This window comes from Bombina bombina, chromosome 3 (genome assembly GCF_027579735.1).
Source record: "Bombina bombina isolate aBomBom1 chromosome 3, aBomBom1.pri, whole genome shotgun sequence".
NCBI classification, from domain to species: domain Eukaryota; kingdom Metazoa; phylum Chordata; class Amphibia; order Anura; family Bombinatoridae; genus Bombina; species Bombina bombina.
The window spans coordinates 1,115,237,117-1,115,254,420 of NC_069501.1; the positions used below are offsets into that span (position 1 = coordinate 1,115,237,117).

Here is a 17,304-nt window from a genome sequence, read left to right on the forward strand (position 1 = left end):
AACTGTGTAAATTTATTTATAGGCATTCGTAGTTATGCAGTCTGGCAGGTGAACTTGTGCGTTCTATAATACAATATAAGTGTGAATAAATAAACAGCATTGCGAAATTTAACTCGCTTTTTTGCAATTTAACGGGTATTTAGTATAGAAGCGCGTGCACGATGAGGTCCGCAACATAAGAAGTACATTTGATAAAAGCTCTTATTTCACGGGCACTCGAGAAATATGTAGGTTGTGGAGTGAGGTCGCCCTGTCCACAGATGCCGTTGGACATGTTAAAGTGTGTGGAATTGCTTGCCACTGCGCTGTCACGCAGATAAGTCCCCGCTGCTTACTTTACTACATTGGGTTATGTGGACTATGGCAAGCTTCTATTGCAAACACTATAACTGTGCATTACAGCCGCATCCACTCTGAGATTCCAGTGCTCCCTAGCAGTGTGTTTGTATTTGCGCGCTGTTTTCCATTCAGGTGACGTTTGTCAAATCTTAGCCAATTAGCATTGTCTGCTGGTCAGGACAATGGAGGTTAGCTGTCCAATTAGAGCAAGGGAATACTTGACGGTAACCAATCAGTGCTACTTTGGTCTGAGAGTAATGTTACAGATTGGGAGAGTGAAGAGGCTGCGTATCGATCCTGTTCTCACAGCCATTGCAGTACATTGAGCTCCATAGGCACAGCATTGGGTGAGTACAACACAGTACGAAGTGTCACTGAATGTGTGTGTAGAGAACAAGTGGGTGATTTTGATGACGAGGACAACAATAAGTCACTCAGTCAAAAAATAAAATAATTTAAAACAATAAATTAGAAGATAAAAGCGGAGCAGCTGACAGAAACTGGGGTTACAGACAAGATATGACATTATTCACATACAATTACAACACTTGTTTTAAACAATATAAAATGTATAACTGATTATAATACAAGATATTTTTTTAATCCCTTGTGAGTCATAGGGGGCTGCAATGCATTGCTTAGTAATGTGTCACTGCTCTTACTGGTAAACGGGCTCAAAACAGTAATAAGTCTTCATTTCATGTGTACTTGTTAAATTTGTATCCAACATAGTCATTTTAAAACTTTTAATTCATCATTTGTATTATGATGAGGTGAGTGATGTACAGTAGATCGGATGGTGCATGAGATCACTAGGTGCGTGTAATGCAATAAGCCATAAAGCCAGCACCCCTGAGCAAATCAACCTAAATCGGGCAGAAACACTAAGGAGAAAGATACGAGGTGCCAGGGTAATGCTGACCCACAGCGGAGGTTTGCTGAGGTACAGGGCGTGTTGGTAAAAAAAAGCATAAATTAGCACAAGAACTGTTATTGCTATAACATGGCTGACTATAGGACTATATGCTGAAAACAAGAGAGCTAGAGCCATTAGGGGGAGCTGGGCTGAGGCACGCGCGTTTTCTAAGGATTCTAAGTATAGGAGAAAAGTTTTAAAGCCCGCAAAGATGATCTGCCTCCTCAGCTAATAGTGAAATTCCTATTTCCGTCTTTTAAATGCCCATATATTTGGTAGAAAAACACAATCTACTACTGGATAATACGAGATGGCGGTTGCGAGCCGCACTCTGACTAACATGGTGGTTTAATATGGGAGAGGAGGAGCGTGTGCACGCTTTGGATTGCGCGCACACCAGCTAAGTGACAATAGATCTGAAGGGCGACATAGCAAGGCGTGAACGGGCTCACAACCGCCATGCTATGAACAGGGTAGGGTGGGGGGCGCGCTTTGCGAACGCGCAGCATTTTCTCAGCCTGCAGTGTTGTAATGTCTATGAAGGGAGAGCTGGATGCAGCTACGTGGAGAATTCTGAGCTGTATAAGAAGCCCCAAGAATACCAAAACTGCTTGCCAGATACCGACCCAGTATACGGGAGTAGACGGGCAGCTAGATTTCAAGGGGACTTTCTGTCATCAAGAAGCTCTGAGCACAAAATGGAAGAAGAAAATTCTGTCATTGTTGACCTTTTCTCTTCCTTCCCGGATCATCCTCATTACTTATCAAAGTGTCTGGCTGAGCTATTTAAAAGCAGAATCTGTATTGATTTTCAGTAAGATAGATCTAAACATTACAAACTGATTGGCTGGACCATTATACATGGTGTTTATTGTAAATAAAGTCATTGCCCCATGTGAAACATCACGAGTTTCAGCTAGGGCTGGGAAACATCTGAACTATTTTAAACACAAGGGGGTTCTAGTGTGTATGTTACTTGTTTTATCTCCCTATAAGACAAGTTCTAACTGCCAACAATTGTTCATCATTGTGTACCTGTTTTCACTAGTTTTAAACCTTAAAAAAATGAATCGGGTGTCCTTTCCTTGTGTACTAATTTTTTAACCCAATCTTATATACAACTTCTCTTTCTTTCACGTATGCATTGATAAACATTTGCCCCACTCAAAATTCTGTTTAGCTTGTAGGTTTTTATGTAACCTATAAACATTGCAACTGTTTTTAATAAAATAAAAATAACTGTGAAATTAGTGTTCTGTGTTGTATTGATAATCGCGTGATACATAAAATTTAAGTACATTTGATAATTTTTGGGAAATTCTGCATGTCCCATGAAAGGGACAGTAATCACCCTGTGATTACAAGATTTTCTGCAGTATTGCAGTACATTAACAAACCAACATGTGACATTTTTGTTGCATGAATGCCTTGTTTGCTGCAGTTAACAGCCAAACTCTACCCAGCACTTGCTTTATTTGGAGGAGCTAATTGGGACTTAGAACTGTAGTGTACAAGTCTAGCCACTGTAATTGTGTTAGAAAAAAATTATTATTGTTTTGTAGATTCAAATTTGACCCCACCTGTTGTGTCCACTTAGGAATATATTAAAAGCAAACCTTGGATGCAGAAAGTGAAGGGTCAAAAATGACTCCTAGCTTTTTCAAACTTATATTTACTTAAGTGGATAGTATTTCTTGTATGTTTGAGCAAAGAAAGACATTTGTGTGTGTGTGTGTGTGTGTATAAATATGTGTGTGTATGTTATGGGTAAAGCAAGAAATCCAAGCGACTGTGGGTAAAGCCTGATGTGCTGTAATTCCCCCATCTACACTTTATTTTGCCTCCGCCTGGGGGGTTCAAGGAAGGCGCCCCGCAGATTCTCTGGCATCCACCCCAAGTGAACCTTGGGGAATGAGCTTTACAATGGGGCTTTGCCCCCCCTTGAACTCCCCAGACGGAAGCAAAAAAGATAGTGAAGATTGGGGAATTACAGTGCATTGTATAATCACAATGTTTTCATGGGGAAAATACACACAATGATATCTGGATGATCAAGGCCCCAGTGTACTCACCAGTATTAGCTTATGTAGGCCCAACATAGTCTACAGTCAGTGGGTGATAGGCATTCAATCCATGAAAGTTTGTATGTACAGGAACTCCTTGTTTTGCGCTGATCCAATTTGGAATAATTCACCTATTTATCAGGTTACCACTATTGCGGAACGCCAGCCTGACACAAACCACCTGTGCCTAAGATCAGGGGATCTACCCAAGAATGCCGCTCTACATAGGAGTCCTTGTACTTTGTCGATATTCAGCAACATAAAAATGGTGATGCAGCAGTACATCATAAAATCCACATTTTTATTTAGTACTCTATAGGTTAAAAACTGCCAAAATGTGTTGGCTAACATTAGCCATGCTCATAGACTTGGAATCTGTTAGCCAGAATGTGTTTATTTTGCTCCTAGCTTTTTTCTTATTTACCTCATAATTTGTAACGATATGTCTGATTCTTTTAGGTTTAGTGCAGTGGAACCAGGGTGGATTTGATTTAAATCAAACTGATTTAATTCACAATTTAAATCCCTAGTCAGTAAGGCTTTATTTGAATCGTAGTTTTCTACATAAAGACTAATTCTTGCTGGTATAACTTTAATATGCAAGTAGATGAAGATTTTTAGAATAACAACTTTTCATATTAGTTTTTTTTTTATCCCCAGTTTAATAGGTTAATCAATATAATTCATAGTTGGACAACTTTTCTGTTGTACTTAGGAAGGAGAAAAATAATCATTACCTTAATAATAACAATTTAAATAGATTTATTCAATTGAAACAATAACATTACAGCATATGTTATTTGCTTAAACAAACATCCATGTTTGTTAACTAATTTGGCTAAACAATATATATATATATTTTAAGAAACTTGTGGCTAGATTTAGAGTTCTGCGGCCAAAGGGGTGCGTTAGCTACGCATGCTTTTTCCCCCCCGTACCTTTTAAATACCGCTGGTATTTAGAGTTCACAGAATGGCTGCGTTAGGCTCCAAAAAGGGAGCGTAGAGGCATATTTACCGCCACTGCAACTCTCAATACCAGCGGCGCTTACGGACACGGCCAGCTTGAAAAACGTGCTCGTGCACGATTCCCCCATAGGAAACAATGGGGCCGTTTGAGCTGAAAAAAAACCTAACACCTGCAACAAAGCAACGTTCAGCTCCTAACGCAGCCCCATTGTTTCCTATGGTGAAACACTTCCTAAGTCTGCACCTAACACCCTAACATGAACCCCGAGTCTAAACACCCCTAGCCTTACACTTATTAACCCCTAATCTGCCGCCCCCGCTATCGCTGACCCCTGCATTACACTTTTAACCCCTAATCTGCCACTCCGTACACCGCCACAACCTACATTATACCTATGTGCCCCTAACACCGCCGACCCCTATATTATATTTATTAACCCCTAATCTGCCGCCCCCAACGTCGCCGCCACCTACCTACAATTATTAACCCCTAATCTTCCTCACTCCCGCCTCAAAAACCCTATAATAAATAGTATTAACCCCTAATCTGCCTTCCTAACATCGCCGACACCTAACTTCAATTATTAACCCCTAATCTGCCGACCAGACCTCGCCGCTACTCTAATAAATGTATTAACCCCTAAAGCTAAGTCTAACACTAACACCCCCCTAAGTTAAATATAAATTAAATCTTATTAAATAAATTATTCCTATTTAAAGCTAAATACTTACCTGTAAAATAAACCCTAATATAGCTACAATATAAAAAATTATATTGTAGCTATTTTAGGATTAATATTTATTTTACAGGCAACTTTGTATTTATTTTAACCAGGTACAATAGCTATTAAATAGTTAATAACTATTTAATAGCTACCTAGTTAAAATAATTACAAAATTACCTGTAAAATAAATCCTAACCTAAGTTACAATTAAACCTAACACTACACTATCAATAAATAAATTTAATAAACTACCTACAATTATCTACAATTAAACCTAACACTACACTATCAATAAATTAATTACATACAAATACCTACAAATAAATACAATTAAATAAACTAACTAAAGTACAAAAAATAAAAAAAGAACTAAGTTACAAAAAATAAAAAAATAATTTACAAACATTATAAAAATATTACAACAATTTTAAGCTAATTACACCTACTCTAAGCCCCCTAATAAAATAACAAAGCCCCCCAAAATAAAAAAATAAAAATTTAAAAAGCTCTTTTACCTTACCAGCCCTTAAAAGGGCCTTTTGCGGGGCATGCCCCAAAGAATTCTGCTCTTTTGCCTGTAAAAAAACCCCATACAATACCCCCCCCCCCAACATTACAACCCACCACCCACATACCCCTAATCTAACCCAACCCCCCCTTAAATAAACCTAACACTAAGCTCCTGAAGATCTCCCTACCTTGTCTTCACCACGCCAGGTATCACCGATCCAATGATGGACCTCTTCAGCCCCCGCTTGGATCAAGACTTCAGCCGGATGATGGACCTCTTCAGCCCCCGCTTGGATTAATTTAGGAGGGTGTTAGGGTTAGACTTAGCTTTAGGGGTTAATACATTTATTAGAGTAGCGGCGAGGTCTGGTCGGCAGATTAGGGGTTAATACTTGAAGTTAGGTGTCGGCGATGTTAGGGAGGGCAGATTAGGGGTTAATACTATTTATTATAGGGTTTTTGAGGCGGGAGTGAGGCGGATTAGGGGTTAATAACTTTATTATAGTAGCGGTGAAGTCCGGTCGGCAGATTAGGGGTTAATAATTGTAGGTAGGTGGCGGCGACGTTGGGGGCGGCTGATTAGGGGTTAATAAATATAATATAGGGGTCGGCGGTGTTAGGGGCAGCAGATTAGGGGTACATAGGGATAACGTAGGTTGCGGCGGTGTGCGGTCCGCAGATTAGGGGTTAAAATTTTTTATTAGAGTGGCGGTGATGTGGGGGGGCCTCGGTTTAGGGGTACTGTACATAGGTAGTTTATGGGTGTTAGTGTACTTTAGAGCACAGTAGTTAAGAGCTTTATGAACCGGCGTTAGCCCAGAAAGCTCTTAACTCCTGACTTTTTGCTGCGGCTGGAGTTTTGTCTTTAGAGCTCTAACGCTCACTTCAGCCAAGACTCTAAATACCGGCGTTAGAAAGATCCCATTGAAAAGATAGGATACGCAAATGGCGTAGGGGGATCTGCGGTATGGAAAAGTCGCGGCTGGAAAGTGAGCGTTAGACCCTTACCTACACGACTCTAAATACCAGCGGTAGCCCAAAACCAGCGTTAGGAGCCCCTAACGCTGGTTTTGACGGCTAATGCAGAACTCTAAATCTAGGCGTTAGACTGTCAGCCCAGCCTACACATGAAAAACTTAAATACTGTCCTCTGTAGCTCACTCGTCATCTTCAGCTTCTTCTTTGTTCATAATCTGGAAAAGAAAAACAAGCTTTCCTGCTTTATCGGGTCCCAAACGATTTCTCAATTTAGAATGAATGAGTCCAAAGGAAGAGAATATTCTTTCAACGCCTGCAGAAGAAGCTACTGCTGTTAAAAGTGAAATCATTACTTGAACAGTCTCTAAATCCAAGTGCTTAAGTGACTTCCACCAGTTCACTGGTGTGACTTTCTTTTAAAATATCTTCAGCAAACATATATTTCTTGAATGGTTCTCCCTTAGCTTTGAAGTTTATTATAGTTGGCATTACAGATGGATGATTGCTGGAGTGGATACCCATGTCATAGCTAACTCCTCTTCCTCAGCACTTAAAGGGACACTGTACCCCAAATTTTGTTTTTGTGTGATTCAGATTGAGCATGACATTTTAAGCAACTTTCTAATTTACTCCTATTATCAAATTTTCTTCACTCTCTTGGTATCTTTATTTTAAATGCAAGAATGTAAGTTTAGATGCCGGCCCATTTTTGGTGAAAACCTGGGTTGTCCTTGCTGATTGGTGGATACATTCATCCACCAATAAAAAAGTGCTGTCCAGAGTACTGAAACCAAAAAAAAGCTTAGATGCCTTCTTTTTCAAATAATGATAGCAAGAGAACGAAGAAAAATTGATAATAGGAGTAAATTAGAAAGTTGCTTAAAATTGCATGCTCTTTCTGAATTACAAAAGAAAACATTTGGGTTCAGTGTCCCTTTAAGTTTTGACCCTGATACTGGATATTTATTGACAATATTTGCCACAAGTTTCACTTTCATTTTGTAGTACTGCTTGTCTGCTTACCCCTTCCTCCTCACACTTAGTTTCACTTTCTTCTTGTGCAGATCTATTCCACTCCAAACAATCAGAAAAATATTGTTTCTATTCTATTCACTGAACTTCTTGAAACTTAGCACTGAAGGGGTTGATTCTGTATTCATAGGTTTGTAGAAGTTAGGATTAAGGTCTTTTTCTCAACTCTGTTCATGTTATAACATTTTTGCTGTGAAGAAGAGTCAAATTCAGTTTTGAGAACTGCAAAAGTAAACCAAGCATCTGTGATAATATCTTGTAGGCAGAGAAACTGCCCAATAATCTTACAAAAACCTCTGGAAGAGCATGGCATTGTGAATGGATTAATGGAATTTATTTACCAAAAAAAAATTAAACATATACAGCCTTATTCTACATAATTAAAAATCTTTATTTCATTATGGAATAACCTTTGGATGGTAATATATTTTCCTCAAAAAGCATTTTATTTAAAAAAAAAAATTCGATTTATATCCAAAAAATCCAATTTAAAAAAAAATAAATCCAATTTAAAGGGACATAATACTCATATGCTAAATCACTTGAAACTGATGCAGTATAACTGTAAAAAGCTGACAGGAAAATATCACCTGAGCATCTCTATGTAAAAAAGGAAGATATTTTACCTCACAATCTCCTCAGCTCAGCAGAGTAAGTTCAGTGTAAAAAGTTATACTCAGCTGCTCCCAGCTGCAGGTAAAAATAAAAAAAAAATGAAGAAATGAACAGCAGCCAATCAGCATCAGCAGTGCTGAGGTCATGAACTCTTACTGTGATCTCATGAGATTTGACTTAACTCTCATGAGATTTCATAGTAAGCTTCCTTTACCTGATTGGTGAAATAATATGAGAGTTCACGAGGCTCATCCCCTAAGCTGTCCTAGGACAGACACACTAAAATGCTGCTTAGAAATCCTTTACAATGGGAGGTGGCTACTGAGGAACTTTTGAGGTAAAATGTTCAGGTGATATTTTCTAGTCAGCTTTTTACAGCTATGCTGCATCACTTTCAAGTGTTTAAACATTAGGGTATTATGGCCCTTTAAATAAAAAAAATCCACCCTGTGATATCCCTTTAAGGTATATCCTCCCATTATCCTCTCCACCCTATTTAACCTCGCTTTCAACACACATTCAGTGCCTGAGAATTGTTGTTTTCTGTCAATGAGGTATCTCATCCTGTGTTACCTTAGACAAATCCTGTTAGCTTTCAGGTCCTTCTCTGTTTCAGAGACTTACTTAAGAACTACCATCTTTTGCTTGCTATTTGCACTTTAAACTTCTTATCGTGCATCTGTCATCTGTTCCTGAGCTTACCGGAGCAATCTCACTCCCAGCGTACAGCGCACGTCTACGCCCAGCCGAATCCGGAAGTGAGTCACACTCGCACACCTTCACTGCTGCAGCCACACCAAACGGCTCCGTCGGGCCGCTCCGTAGTAAGTCAGATAACTGCTAAGCCTAGACTGACTGCGGTAAGAGATTTACATCTTGTATCACTTCATATCTACTGCAACCAACCAAAGTTTACCTGAACCGGCAAAATCTAACTAACTGTGACACCGTTGCTATCTATCTGTGAATCTGTTGTGTGAAGACGGATGAATGCTTTGGATACAGTTTGAACTTATATTTACCTACCAATATTATTCTCTGAAGCCTAAACCCTGAAGATAATATTTCATGTTTCTTTGAAGTTTTTGAAGGATTGAACTTGAATCTGATTGGCTGATTCAATCAGCCAATCAGATTTTTCCTACCTTAATTCCGATTGACTGATAGAATCCTATCAGCCAATCGGAATTCGAGGGACGCCATCTTGGATGACGTTACTTAAAGGAACCTTCATTCGTCGGGAGTCGCCGGAAGAAGAGGATGGATCCGCGTCGACTGCTTCAAGATGGTCCCGCTCCGTGCCGGATGGAAGAAGATAGAAGATGCCGCCTGGATGAAGATTTCTACCGGTCCGGATGCCCTCTTCTTGAAGGATAGGATGAAGACTTCGGACCCTCTTCTGGACCTCTTCTTGCCGGATAGGATGAAGACTTCGGAGCTTCTTCTGGACGGATCGTGATACCCGGCGTGGTGAAGATAAGGTAGGAAGATCTTCAGGGGCTTAGTGTTAGGTTTTTTAAGGGGGGTTTGGGTTAGATTAGGGGTATGTGGGTGGTGGGTTGTAATGTTGGGGGGTATTGTATGTTTATTTAAATGCAAAAGAGCTGTTTTCTTTGGGGCATGCACCGCAAAAGGCCCTTTTAAGGGCTGGTAAGGTAAAAGAGCTGTTAAATGTTTATTTTAGAATAGGGTAGGGCATTTTTTTATTTTGGGGGGCTTTGTTATTTTTTTAGGGGGCTTAGAGTAGGTGTAATTCATTTAAAATTCATGTAATCTTTTTTTATTTTTTGTAATTTAGTGTTTGTTTGTTTTTTGTAATTTAGTTTTTGTTTTTGTAATTTAGTTTAGTTGATTTAATTGTAGATAATTTTAGGTAGTTTATTTAATTAATTTATTGATAGTGTAGTGTTAGGTTTAATTGTAACTTAGGTTAGGATTTATTTTACAGGTAATTTTGTAATTATTTTAACTAGGTAGCTATTAAATAGTTATTAACTATTTAATAGCTATTGTACCAAGTTAAAATAAATACAAAGTTGTCTGTAAAAAAATATAAATCCTAAAATAGCTACAATATAATTATTATTTATATTGTAGCCATATTAGGGTTTATTTTACAGGTAAGTATTTAGTTTTAAATAGGATTAATTTATTTAATAAGATTTATTTTATTTCGTTAGATTTAAATTATATTTAACTTAGGGGGGTTTTAGTGTTAGGGTTAGACTTAGCTTTAGGGGTTAATACATTTATTAGAGTAGCAGCGAGGTCCGGTCATTTAAAGGTACAGCCTAAGTAACTGAACTTTCACATTTTCCTACCATCTATAATAATCTGCTCACTGATTTCTCCCTCTATAATCAAGTTTCATTTATTAGAGGGAACTTATCAAAAGAGCAACAAATACTTTTCACCTCAAACCAAGAAACTTGTTTAAGGTGTAACACACCCTGAGTGGAACTCGGCTGCAGATTCACTCTGATTAAGTTATATTGTGAATGTTTCACATAAGTAAAGGTAGACACTATGGAGAAGTGTTAACCTTGTAGCTTAGTGAAGTTGGTAGGTTAGACTTGATTTCAAACAAGTACACTTCAGAGAACTGTGACAATATTTTATGAACACAGTTAGGTAAGGAGAGCTGTAAACGAATGGAAGAGACTGGTATTGCTCCTGCTGTAGTACAGGCTTTAGAAGGAAAATGGGAGAAAAAGAGAGGCGCTTGTGTGTACCAGTCAGAACAAAACAGAGGTTGAATAAATCCACTACTGGGTAATCACAGCAACCTGATGAAACAGCGTTGGTGCTGAGAAACGCGTTGCATGTGTACAAGGAGGGTTATCATATGCCCTGCCTGTTGGTTCCTGTTTTTATTATTTTAAATAAATTCAATTTTTAACTTTTAATTGGAACCTGTACTGATCTCTCTATACACCCACCACCATTCACCTATTTCCCTATTGGGTATTGGATTCGTTGGCATTTTGGCCTCTTGCTGCTGGAGCTGTTCCGGTGATCCTGTTCCAAGGATTTAAAGTACAAGTGTTCTTGCATGCACGTTGGAATTCCAGCAAGCTGGGTTGCTGTGATTACCCAGTATGTGCCTGATAGCACTGTATGAGTGCTATTGAAAAATGTGAGTACCCTGTTGTGGATTTATTCAACCTCTGTTTTGTTCTGACTGGTACACACAAGCGCACAGTTATAGTCACAGTTATGTTTTAGTTTTAGTCACAGTTATGTTTTCTGCGATAAGTCCGCCTTCGGATTAGGTCATTCCTTGCTGAATAATCTCTCACTGAATCCTCACATTGCCATCTAGAAGGTGGCCTTCTGTGTCTAGAGGGCCGTAGAGTATTTGGTTCAGGAGAAATTGTCTGTGGAGGAGTACCCAACGGTTGTTGATCATCTGTGATATTTTGTTGTTGGACAGAATCATTCTGAGGTTGATCTGTTTCAGTTGTGTTCATTGTATTTTCATCCTCAGAAGACTCAGGTGGGCACCACACTCCATGCCAGATATCCTCACCATCTGAATCATTGGATATTTGTGTAGCTGGTTGAGATCTATGTCTCATTTGTTCTACATGGCGGGAAACTGTACCACAAGCTTGTAGTTGAACTTTAAACATTCTGTTGCCCATGCCTTGTATTATGACAGCTGGAATCCATTTATTTGGGCCACGGTAGTTTCTAACCCATACTCTGTCATGAATAACAAATTCTGAAACGCTAGAAGTGTTCAACGCTTGTTTGGAATGTTCTGGTCTAACTTTATCCAGTGGAGTTCTCAGGCGTCTTCCAAACATTAACATTGCAGGTGATAGCCCAGTAGTGGCATGGGGAGTGTTTCGATAGTTAAACAAAAAGTTAGAAAGGGAGTTTGGATTAAATTTTGATTTGTGAGAGACAGCTAAGTGGCGTTTTAAAGTTTGTACAAATCTTTCAGCCTGTCCATTAGAGGCTGGTAAATATGGAGCTGTCTTACAGTGTTTGATGTTATTTGTAGCTAGAAATGTTTCAAATTCATGTGATATGAACTGTGGACCATTGTCTGAGACTAAAGTTTGTGGCAGTCCAAATCTTGCAAACATACTGGAAAGAACGACAATGGTTTGTTGTGTTGTAGTACTTGACATTTGAACTACTTCTGGCCACTTGGAATGAGCATCCACAGCCACCAAATACATTCGTCCATCCACTGGCCCTGCAAAATCAACATGGATTCTTGTCTAAGGTTCATTTGGCCATGGCCAAGTTTTTGAGGTGTCCCTGCTGGGATTCCGCTGTGTCTGTGCACATGCATTGCAAGCAGCTACATAAGAAGCAATATCTGTATCCAATTTAGGCCACCATAAATATTCTCGTGCTCTTTGCTTCATTTTTACTACACCCTGATGTGAGCTGTGTAGTAACTTTAATGCTAATGTTTGCAGTAAGTTCGGAATTATCACTCGTGACCCCCATAACAGACAGCCTGAGTCATGCACAATTTCCTTCTTCCTTGTAAAATATGGCTGAAGGTCAGAGCGAACCACTTTAGGCCACCCATGTTGAACAAAAGACTTAATTTCCTGTAAGGTAGAATCAGAGCATGTATAAGTAGCAATCACTTTGGAATTTAGATTTAAAGGCTGTGGAGGAGTTTCTATAATTTTAGAAGATGCTGTCATGTGATGTACCATTGGTAATCTTGAAAACATATCCACATTCGTATGATCACTGTGGCATCAATATTTAATGGAGTAGTTGTAAGCTGCCAGCTGAAGTGCATAGCGCTGAAGTCGAGCAGCTGTTGTGTTGGAGATACCCTTCTGAGGGTGCAGAATGGACAAGAGTGGTTTATGATCCGTGATCAGAGTAAAAGGTCTGCCATATATAAAAATGTGGAATTTCTTCACAGCCCAAATTATTGCTAAAGCTTCTCGATCAATTTGGGCATAATTTCTCTCAGATGGAGTTAGAGATCTGGACGCAAAAGACACAGGACGTTCAGAACCATCGGGCATAATGTGTGAAAGTATTGCGCCTAAAACCATATGGTGAAGCATCGCAGGCTAGTACCAAAGGCTTCTTAAGGTCATAGTGGACAAGGAGTCTTGATTCCAGAAGAAGTTGCTTTGAGCGTTCAAATGCTCGTGTACATAAGTCAGTCCAGGCCCACTGGTTTTTACTATCTAAAAGGCGGTGTAGTGAATATAGTAAATGAGCCAAATTTGGTAAAAATCTGTGATAGTAATTGAGCAACCCCAAATAAGAACGTAGCTGAGATACATTAACGGGTGGGAGCATGAACCAGCGCTTTCACTTTTTCAGCAGTTGTGTGCAGACCATTCTTATCCACTACATGTGCACAATATTCTAAACTCTTGCAGAAGAACTCAAACTTTTCCATGTTAACTTTCAGTCCGAATTTCTGTAGGCGCTGTAAAACAGCTTCAACATTGGCTTTATGAGTGGCATCATTTTCACCAGTGATAAGCATGTCATCTAACATGCAGTGGGTATGTGGAATAGCTGCCAAGATCTCATCCATTATCCGTTGCCGCACTGCAGGTGCTGGGGCAATGCCAAACACCATTCGTGTATACTGAAAAAGTCCTTTGTGAGTGTTGATAGTTAACAGGTGTCTGGAGTCTGGATGCACCTCTAACTGTAAGTATGCTTGATGCAAGTCAATTTTTGTAAATTTTTCACCCCCTGCCAGAGAACTAAACAATTCTTCAATCCGTGGTAAAGGATACTGATCCACAAGTAATTGAGGGTTAAGGCCCACTCTGAAATCTTCACAGATGCGAATGTCCCCATTTTTTTTCTGACAGGAACTATTGGGGAAGCCCATTCACTGCTAGACACTGGAACAATAATCCCCTGATTTCGTAGTCTTTCTAGTTCTGCTTCAATTTTAGGTTTAAGTGCAAATGGTACAACTCTTGGTTTACAAAATTTTGGAATAGCATTTTCTTTTAGGTGAAGCTGAATCTGCTTGTCTTTCACTAAACCTAGGTTCCCATCAAATACAGTCTTATATTTGTGCTTTAGTGAATTAATCCAAGAAGAATTTGAATTCCCACTTTGGTCCAGCAGTTTGTTAAGCGGTAACTGTTGTGGTAACTTTGGCATGCCCAATGCTTGGATCCAGGATCTACCAAACAAAGGTGGTCCTCCTTTAGGTAAAATGTAGAGGCGTAGCTTTTTAGTTATACCATTAAATGCCACTGTAGTTGATACACACCCAATAGGCTTTATTATTTCATGTGAATATGTTTGCATGGTGACAGCTGTTGGAACAATTGGTTGCCATTGTCCCAGGCGGTTCCAAACCGCAGCTGTGATAACAGAGACTGCTGCTCCTGTATCAACTTCCATAATGAGAGGTCTACCATCTATATTCACCTTTGCTTGCAGTTCTGGAATTTTATTCTCAAGGCTGTAGATCTGTAATGTGTATAATGGTTTGTCTTCCTCTGAATCAGTGTGTGGTGTATCTACTTGCACATGAAAAGCTGCACGTGACTTGCTGCCTTTCTTACTTTTATCTCTGTCTAAGGAACTTCTGCACACTCTCTTTGTATGACCAATCTTCCCACACCCATAGCAGGTGCTGTTCCTAAACCTGCAGGCATTTGCTGTGTGATTTGTGTCACCACATCTGTGACCCTTGTCTAGCTGGATACTGTTTATTTAGGTGCATACTTGTATGAAAAACATCTACTTCCTTATTACAAACTGCCTGTGCTGGGGCCTGGAGCATTTGTGCATCTTTAGTAGCAAGTTCCATGACTGTAGCTATCTCTATAGCACGCTTTAGTGTTAAATCATCCTCTGCTAATAGTCTCTTTTGTACTGTACAGTCCATGAGTCCAATAACAAACATATCACGTAAAGCAGTGTTTAAATAATCACCAAATCTGCAGCTACTTGCTAGTTTCTTTAAACTGATCACATAAGTTTTAATGTCCTCATGCTGCAATTGCTTGCGTGTGTAAAACTTAAAGCGTTCTGATATCTCCAGAGGCTTAGGTAGGTAGTGGTCAGATAACAGGCAGATCAGGTCAGACAGAGGTTTAGCATTAGGTTTATCTGGTGAGAGAATGTCCCTTAATGTAGTGTAAGCTGCTGAGCCTATAGTTGTCCGATACACAGCCACTTGCTTATCAGCTCCTATGTTATTTGCTGTACAATATAGCTCAAACTGTTCAACCCATGTGTCCCATCTGTCTGTGTCTGCTGCAAACACAGGTAAGGTGCCAATAAGTGCCATTATAGGGTCAGACCACAGATCCTCGTCGCCAGCTGTTATGTTCTGTGTGTAGTCCGGATTAGAACATTCAGTTGTGTGCTGTTACCTTGTGTCTGATGTCTCTTGCACATATCATGAAGACTCTGCAGCAGGAACTTTACATAACTTTTATTCAGCTACAACCACATGGCTTATTTACTAGCAGGTTCCATCAGTAAAACTAACATGGCTTCTGATGATGTCACAGAGACCCAGACACACCCAGAGGGTGTGGTGAGCTGAGCTTAAAGCTGCAGCACTTCTAACATATAATGATAAAACAAGTTTAGTGCAAAGATACAGTAAAAGCTGCAGTAATCTTAACAATTTTGATGTGAGGAGAGAGCAGCTCTACTGATGAATCCATCGCTATTTCCTTGATTTGGATCTAACACTGGGACCTTGTGCCTCTAAAGGGACCATATGGTTCTATATACGTATATATATTTTATATTTTTATTTTTATATTATCTGCATATTCATTGTTATATACATTTTTGGGTTGTTATTTGATATTGTGCGCCCCCTATCAGGATCTCTGTTTTGAGATTCTACTTGTTTTGTAGTTCAGGCTTTGTTTTTCTATTGTATTCGTTTGCTCTATAACAGAGAGTTCATAAACTGAATATAAATCGTGCTTTGCTTCTACGATAGGCGTTACCTGATTTAGGCCCAGCTGCAGAGGTATCCCAGAGCACTGTGAACAAATCCTGTATTCCACTTGAGGATGCGTGTGAGCGGATTTTGTTTTCTCTCCGTTACCGGAGGATCTGTGAAGTCTCAGGGGGCGTGGTCACTGTGCAACGGATTGGAAGGTAATTCCTCAACAGATCTATTCCTCTATTCGCTTCGTCACTGGAAGATGCGTGTGAGTGGATTATGTTTTCACTCCGTTACCGGAGGATCTGTGACGTCTTAGGGGGAGTGGTCTCCATGCTACGGAATGGAAGGTAATTCCACAAACGGTATATTTCCTCTGATATCACTAGCGGACTGTGTGTATCCTTCCTTGAAGAGATGTGTCCCTCTTGTTTCGATTCAGCTGCCAAGGAATGCTTAAGTCTGTGGCAACAAGGTTGCAAGTTAAAGGCAAGTTTGTTTTACTTCGAGTTGTAGGAAGATCTCGTTATGAGCTTAATAGGAATGCTGCAGTTTGCAAAATCCTCCTTTGAAGAGCGATGGTATAGGGGGGAATTTAATTTCCCAGAGATGTATCCTCTGAAGAGAGACTCTGAGAATGCAGTTGCAATAACTACTACAACAAAATACTAAGCACCGGATTGAGGGTGCGGCTGAGATTTATAGAAATGGTAGGCAGGACTTCTGAATTAAAGGCACAGAAACAGGTTGGAAAATAGGTGACGCTGCAGAACCCTGACATAATTACTGTTAACTTACATTGAATACAATTTTTATTTACTTTTTAAGTTTAAATATTTTTATTACATATGACATGAAGTTTAAACCTCATAGTTTCATATAGGACACACACATTAATGAGACTTATCTGAACAAAGTCCCTGAAAGTCCACAAATGAGGTAGCTTAGATTTCCAGGACATTGTAGCATAACTATAAGCAAATTTATTGTATAAAGCTTAAATGTTCTGTTAGTTAACAGTAAATAAACACAGTATGCAAGCTTTATTTAACTGGTTTTAGTCCATCCACCATTGTCAAAATTAATGATCAAGTTTAAACAAAGTTTAACTAACAATTAAAAACTCTTAAAAGCAATAGCGTAGGTGAGGAAGGATGTGGCGGGGGAGATAGCATAGGTTCCCCAAAGCCTTTGTAATATTCATCATCAACTACAAGGTGTATATTCATAAATACCCTTCACGCATATCTTGTGTATGATAGACCCTATTTTCCAT

At 39.3% G+C, this 17,304-nt stretch overlaps 1 protein-coding gene across 1 annotated transcript in view; it reads left to right on the plus strand.

Moving 5' to 3' along the window:
• The first annotated feature begins 571 nt into the window (after positions 1 to 571).
• HMGB1 (high mobility group box 1) overlaps positions 572 to 17,304 on the plus strand; it is a 45,000-nt gene continuing 28,267 nt past the window's right edge. The window contains exon 1 of the mRNA XM_053708474.1: positions 572 to 686. The gene's annotated coding sequence lies outside the window, so the exon portion shown is untranslated. The remainder of the gene's footprint in view (positions 687 to 17,304) is intronic.